We start from the raw sequence: 7,874 nt of genomic DNA on the forward strand, positions 1-7,874 counted from the left end.
CTACTTGGTTTCTCTAGGTTACAATACAATGCACACAAGGTGATGTTTTTGGAGAAGACTGCGGCAATTAGGATTTTTGGTTATGGTCCTGGTTTCTTTGCTTCTAGAGCAGGATACTTTCTGGCCCTCTCATCTTATGCTTTGGCAGCAAACTGAACTGATATAAAATCAATAGTTGGCTACAAGAGAAGAAAATTTCTCCATTATAGAGGAAATATGCCGGAGGGGGAGGATGATGCAAAGGCTCCTGAGAGCTAGCTTTGTACTTTTCTTTCTTGAAAAATACTATGAATTCTCAAGTTGAAGTATTCATTCTTTGAAGTTGTCGTCGAAAAAACCAATTGAATAGCTCCTCAAGAGCATTGCTTTTTGTAACTCCTCCTCCATGTCTTGTGCTTCGAAAAAAACTTATAAATGCTTGATAGTGAGATTTTTCCATGCCTTGGCCGCTATAAGTTGCTAGGGGGCCTTGCTCCTCCACAAAGTAAGGCCCATGGATATGAAGGATATGCTGCAAATTCATAAGAGTAACGATCATTTTATGCCAATGGAAATTTTATCGAAGAAATCTTGGATTAAATATTCTCTCTTACCAAATAAAATGTGATATCTTTTTCTCCCCATGCCTCCTTTATTGCTTGAACAAGATTTGTAATCGAAAATTTGAACTCTTTTGGATACATGTACGTTTTTGTTTGTTGCTTGAGGAGCTTTAGGAAGACATCGAGGTGTCTCCAAACCTCCATCCTTAGAAATGCAAGTCATGGTGTGGTTGCAATGTTTGTCGTTATCCCACACAGCTCTCTCCAATGCTCCCAAGTAATGCTCACCTATTTTCCTGTATGGTTACCTAAAAAATGTCTAGCTATGTTGAGAAAGAGTATGAGATTACTGAAGAGGAGTTCCACGGACTTCAAGACCGACTTGGAATTTCCCATTTTGGAAGAGAAGAGCCGCAAAATGTTAAAGAATTGGAAGATACCAATGAGGCACAATCATCAATTAACATATGGAATCCAACTAAGCTAGAGAATGATGAAAATCAATTGGTACTATTATCTCGAATTTTGTAAGATATACATTAATATGTTTGATTTCAACATTCATTTGACATTTATCCTTTTTTATAGTTGGAGATTGAAGATTTCGACAGCTTCTTGGGACAGGGTAAAGGGACAAGTGTTGGTATTAGTTCACTGAAAGATGTTGGACTTGGCCATTACTTAGCAAGGATTAATCCACATGTTTTCTTGGTATTTCATAACATCTTCTTAGAGGAAGCAACATGGCCTATACTATGTATCAAGGCACTGACAAGGCTACTTGGTTTCTCTAGGTTATAATACAATGCACACAAGGTGATGTTTTTGGAGAAGACTCAGGCAATTAGGATTTTTGGTTATGGTTCTAGTTTCTCTGCTTTTTCTAGAGCAGGATACTTTCTGGCCCTCTCATCTTATGCTTTGGCAGCAAACCGAACTGATATAAAATCAATAGTTGGCTACAAGAGAAGAAAATTTCTCCATTATAGAGGAAATATCCCGGAGGGGAGGATGATGTAAAGGCTCTTGAGAGCTAGCTTTGTACTTTTCTTTCTTGAAAAATACTATGAATTCTCAAGTTGAAGTATTCATTCTTTGAATTTGTCGTCGAAAAAACCAATTGAATAGCTCCTCAAGAGCATTGCTTTTTGTAACTCCTCCTCCATGTCTTATGCTTTGAAAAAAACTTATAAATGCTTGATAGTGAGATTTTTCCATGCCTTGGCCACTATAAGTTGCTATGGGGCCTTGCTCCTCCACAAAGTAAGGCCCATGGATATGAAGGATATGTTGCAAATTCATAAGAGTAACGATCATTTTATGCCAATGGAAATTTTATCGAAGAAATCTTGGATTAAATATTCTCTCTTACCAAATAAAATATGATATCTTTTTCTCCCCATGCCTCCTTTACTACTTGAACAAGATTTGTAATAAAAAATTTGAACTCTTCTGAATACATGTAGGTTTTCGTTTGTTTCTTGAGGAGTTTTAGGAAGACATTGAGGTGTCTCCAAACCTCCATCCTTAGAAATGCAAGTCATGGTGTGGTTGCAATGTTTGCCGTTATCCCACACAACTCTCTCCAATGCTCCCAAGTAATGCTCACATGTTTTCTTGTATGGTTACCTTAAAAACGTCAAGCTTTTGAGCCTCCCATTGAGACATCACCCAAGACATCTCTTCTTTTCCTTGAAAGTGTTGGATGTTTTCTTAAGTGAACTTGACCTCCATGAAAACCCATTTTGGAGATTAATGCCTCACATTTGTCAATACACTCATCCGATAAAGACAAAGGCTTAATTGAGTATGCATAGTTGAGATGCAACTTGATAAGTTTATCAATAATTCTAATCTTTGCATGCAAAGTACATATATGAACATTTTTAAGAGGAATTGAAAGAATTGGATCATATATATCTTCCTTGTTTTTAAAAAAACTTAGATCTATAGAATATCTAGTTGGGGCTCTTCTTATAGGGCACAAGTTGCTCCAATCTTTAGACCTAATACTTTCCATGCAATAAATACAAGGGTATTTTGCATTTGCCCCATTACATATTCCAAGCATACATTTGATAGTTTTCAAGTCAGTGCTCATGTGCCATTCCACATTAAAATTACCAACCCCATCAACAACCAACATTTATCCTTCACTTTGAGACTTAATAATGTTTGGAATACCTGTATGAGTAAACAACCATTTCAATGTTCAATGATTCTCAATTGGTACCTGAGATGCACCAACCCACCAAATCTCCGTCTCAGACTGGGGAACTTATCCATTGGTGCTTGACCCCCATCATTGTTGTATTCCAATACCCTGTTCATGATGCAAATGCTGACTCTTTCCAAACTTTGTCCTTTTTGAATCTATGCTTCATCTAACTTCAAGGCAAACTTCAAAACATCATTACATTCCTCTAACATGAGTCTATACATGTGAACCATTGCAATCTGCACTCTTCTTAGATCAACCCATATATTGTTAAATACATTGTATTCAAAACTAGATTTTCTTCTTGTCTTTTCATATGACATAGATGCTTTAATATGAATGTATTCCCCGAAAACTTGTGGAATCTTATGATTCATGGTAGTCCTTGCAACCGATACTCTTAGGGCTCGAGGTAACCCAAATGCAGTTATTCTATTACATTTTAGATTTTTAAACCATAATCTTGAGATAGCCCGATAACCTTTTTGACTAATGCCTAGAGTATCACATGTCTCTACAATTTCATTTGGTTTTACTGTGTCCTTTAAGTCCTTCACCAATTCTTTGAGAGTTGGGCCTCTCAAACCCATATTTTGCAGTGACCTAAGAATCCTCAAAATATCATTCTTATTCATGGTCTCTTTTTCAAAACTGATTCTCTCCTCACTCTCTCGAATATTAATACCTAACATGTTAGAGACATATTTCTTTGCAAGATTCAATCTTCTTTTCTTTACTCTCTCACACAAGCTAGTTATATTTTTTAATGGTCTCTTTCTCTCTCTTAATCCTATTGGAGTTTTCTTTAAGTGTGCTAGCTTGTCTTGTAATGACTTATTAGCATTTTCCAGAATGTCAACCTTATTTGTAAGCTCAGAAATGCTTGTTTGTGCAATGAATAATGCTTTTCTCATTTCATTCATCTGAGCCATGTATGTGTAAGATGTAGAGTATAACCTTTTACAATAGCCAAGCATCCCATTATAACCTTCCCCAACATATCTCACGTAGTTATGGATATTAAAAAAATTAGGAGGTTTACCTATTGAAGGATCCTTGGGATAAATATTTCCATCCACCCACAAATCTATATGTTTCTTTCCTTGAGTTCACAATCTGTAGGCCTCTATCTCATTGTTAGTACTTAAGGATGTATACTTCTCCAAGATGAATAAATTGGATCTAGTTGGATGGTAAGTTTGTATTTACATGTGCTTGCATCTGTATACTTGCAAAGGTATTGCTAAACATTTTAGCATATCAATGATCACAGTGATAAGAAAGTGAACACAAAGAAGAGAATGTTGAAAGAGAATGGAGAAAGAGCATGGAGAAAGAGCATGTGAAAAGAAGATGCAAGAGTAGACAAACCATGATATAGGTGGATGTTTCTCGAAAATACAAATTCTCCCAAGTTCCAAGACAAAAAACAGTCGAAAAGGTGACCCTGACATAAGGGACATTTAATGGCTGAGCTCTTTAATGAATTCAATATTCTCTCATTAATCACATCTGAGAAACCAAATTTGGCATTTTCATTCTTCCAAAATCTCAACTAACTAGCAACTGAATCATTTTCTTACAACTGCCTTTTTTGCAGCGTTTTTGGCCCTAATGAGGTACCAAAGACAGTAATGAAAGTTGTTTTCAGCTTACATTCTTCTATAATTGCCATCTGGTTGTATCTTGCAAAGCAATCTCCATAAATGAATATATTTCCCTGCCTGCTAACTGATCCAAAATCTGGTCAATAAAGGGCAACAGGTAGTAGTCCTTAACTATCTACTTATTCAGCTTTCTAAAGTCTATGCTAATTTGATTATTTTTCTTCTTCCTGATAACAATAGGTGAACACTGTTCAGTGTGTTGAACATGGAAGATCAAACTAGCTTGTCACAATTTTTGTAACTCCTCGAACAACCCATCCCTCAGTTTGAAAGGCATACGCCTTACTTTCTAATGCACACGACGGATACCTTCCTTTAGAGGAATGGTATGAATAGCCAAGCTAGGAGGAATACCTCTCAGCTCAATCATAACTCTAGGCAAAGATGTCACAAAACTCTTGGATAAGGGACACATAGTCCTCCCTTTCTTCTGGATTGAGCATGGACCCTAATTTAATTGGCTACGGATCCTTTGGCGTACCAAGATCCAACTCAATCACATCTGTGTCTCTTATGTTATCTTGAGCTTCTATTGGCTCATTTAGAGTTATTTGATAGATGTCCTCTATAGTGAACCCTTCTTTTGATTCATCACTCAATGACGGGCACTCAATGATGTCTCACTAGCAAATACATCTTCTAATGTATCTAGTTTCGTAGAGGATAGAGGAGCTCTCTTGCTTTGAGGAGACTTGGGGTAAGTATCTACTACCACACGATTGGTACCTCTACCAAAAATCAAACGACCAGCAGGTATATCAACTTGACAGACAGATCACAAGATCCATGGCCTTCCTAAACAATACTTGATAGCTTGGCCGCCCTACAAACCTAATGACCCTAAAGTCTACACTGCATACCACACTTGCAATGGTCACAAGGACTTTGGTAATACAACCTTTGGGTTGTCTTAAACTATCATCAACCATTCGCAGAATTGTGGAAGTGTGTTTTTGGATTGCCAAACCCAGCCTCTCCATCAATTCTGAACTCATGATGTTAATAGATGATCCTATATCTACAATAGCATGATCCACTAGTATTCCATCAACATAGACTGCAACCCTTGGGCAATGTTTTTCAACATGCTCCCACCAATCATCCCCTACTTGCGCTATGCCCAAAGGTTCCACAATATACCCAATACAAGGATCTTTTTAAATTTCTTGTGCACTCCTGGAGACAACTTAATCCACTGCAAGAGATTCACGTATGGTTTAACTTCACAAAGAGAGCTTGCCAAATTGAATTCATGATAATACAATAAATCTCTCTTCTCTCGCCAGACCATTCTCTCTTTTTGTCGTTAACGACTTGCATCCCTTTGTCATCTTGCTTAGGGTTTCCATTGACATGTTTTACATTTTCTTTGTCACCTTCTCTACCCTTTTGACCTCTCGTAATGGCCCGAAAATTAGAAGCTTCAGTGCCATTAACTCGTACAGCCTCAATGAGGCTAACTTCATTGCCACTATACGTAGCTCCTCTATAGTAGCATTACCTCTTTGAAGTATTTTCTTCGATCCATCATCTTGCTGAAGATTGTTCCCTTGCGCACGATGGTTAACAAGACCTGGCTATCTACCACCTTGTTGGAGAGAGCTAATCTTACTAGGTGGTAGCCAAATGGTCCGACTTCCCACTGTTGAGAAACATGGATCTAGAGCTAGTTAGCTATGGTGGACACAAATCAAACACATGATACATTATCAGAATGAGAGATTGTAACTCAAGTGAATTAGGTTCCAAGATAGATTAGCTTGGACTCATAAAGACAGTCTTGAGTAACTCAAACTAATAGTTCCATAGCATTGAAATGAGTGTCAAATACATGCTTATATAGCTTTTTGGATAATACCACTATTCCTCACTGTGCTTATGGGATTTTGGGCATCTCTTCCTAGAGCATTCATCATTCTCTCTCTCTCTCTCTCTCTCCGTAAAAAAACATTTATGGGCAAGCCTCTTTAGGGCACACATCTAGCCTCTATGGGCATTCATGTTAAGTATCATTTGCTATTCTCAACCCCCCTCAAATGATGAGTTCCTACACCTACTGGCATTTGCCCCCCCTACATGCAAACATGGACCAGGAGACTAGCTCTCTGGCAGCCTTAGTCAGGTCAAGCCTAAAAAATTAATTTTTGGTAGGATTTGTTACATCTACTATGGGAAGCAGATCCACTAAGGGAAAACAAGATCCATGATGGAAAATTTTTGCAAAACATTCTGTTTGTAGCAACGGAAAGTATCTTCTTCTTCATGCTTCTTTGGCATTCTTCAAATTTCTTCGTTGTCTTCTTGGACTTCTTTATTTTCATGCTCCTTGGCTTTTTTTGTGCTCCTTATCTCTTTTGTTGATGTGTGGTATGTGCTTTTTACTCCAGTGTTCTTGACACATTCTTTCTGCTTCATGCTTTTACCAATGGATACATTGATGGTGGGTACATGGCCTCGTCTTAGGATTTATTTGACATACATGGCATTGATCATTTTAACATGGTGCAAACAAATAAATTTTAAGTATGAGAAGGTCTTACCAATTGGCTTTTTTCTTAATAGCAGTGTCTAATCCCAATTACAAAATGCTTCAGAGAAATTGAGAAAGCACACAATGCTAGTGTCGAAAGACACTTGATGGAAAATATAAAGAAATGATAGATCACCTTAATGCCAATAACGTTTGGAGAGGTAGAGTGTGAAAGGATTTTAGTGAAGTGGTTTGTGCCTTAGTGATAAGACTCTTTACCCTTTAATATATTGGAGAGTCAACGTGAGAAGACTCGGTGCAACTCTCGTGATGCATCGTGATGTTGGCTGTTTGTAAAATTTTCTGCGTCTGCTCTTTTGCTTTTTGTGAGCGGCTATTTGTGGACAGCTATGGCAATTGTCAATTCTTCATCTCCCCTTCTTCACCACGCCCATCAACAGAGAACATTAGCAATAGATCCGATCTTGTTGAGTGCTTCGGTAAGATTGCAAACTAGATCAGACTGTGAAGAGCAGCTAATGATTCTGTGATGACTAGCAATCTTCCTTTTTTCTTTTGATAGGTGCCGAACAACAGAGACCCAGGCCCTACGCACTAGTAGCACTAGTTAACTTGAGTGTATCTCGAACCATCCACAAAAGGATTTCAGCTTAAATGGTGTTTCTAACTTGGTTTCTTTCAAAAAAACACTACATAGTGCTGATGCTCTTTATTGTTCACTTATGTTGCAGCCCACTGGTACCATTCAATTGAAAATAGAGCTCTAAGCTCTCTACAACACCACTTCTTCTTTCTCTTCTCTGTCAAACCAAAGAGCACACCCTTTTCTTTTTCCTCAAGGCAAAAGCCCTTGCTTGCAATTGAAAGCAAGCCCTTAGCTTTGCCTTAAGTAGGCCCCTCTTCTTCTTTTTCCAAATGACAACTTCTCTAATAATGTGAACTCCAAACTGAGCTTC

This window comes from Lygodium microphyllum, chromosome 15, assembly GCF_053477565.2.
Source record: "Lygodium microphyllum isolate KBCC chromosome 15, Lygodium_microphyllum_v1.1.10, whole genome shotgun sequence".
Classification (NCBI taxonomy): Eukaryota; Viridiplantae; Streptophyta; class Polypodiopsida; order Schizaeales; family Lygodiaceae; genus Lygodium; species Lygodium microphyllum.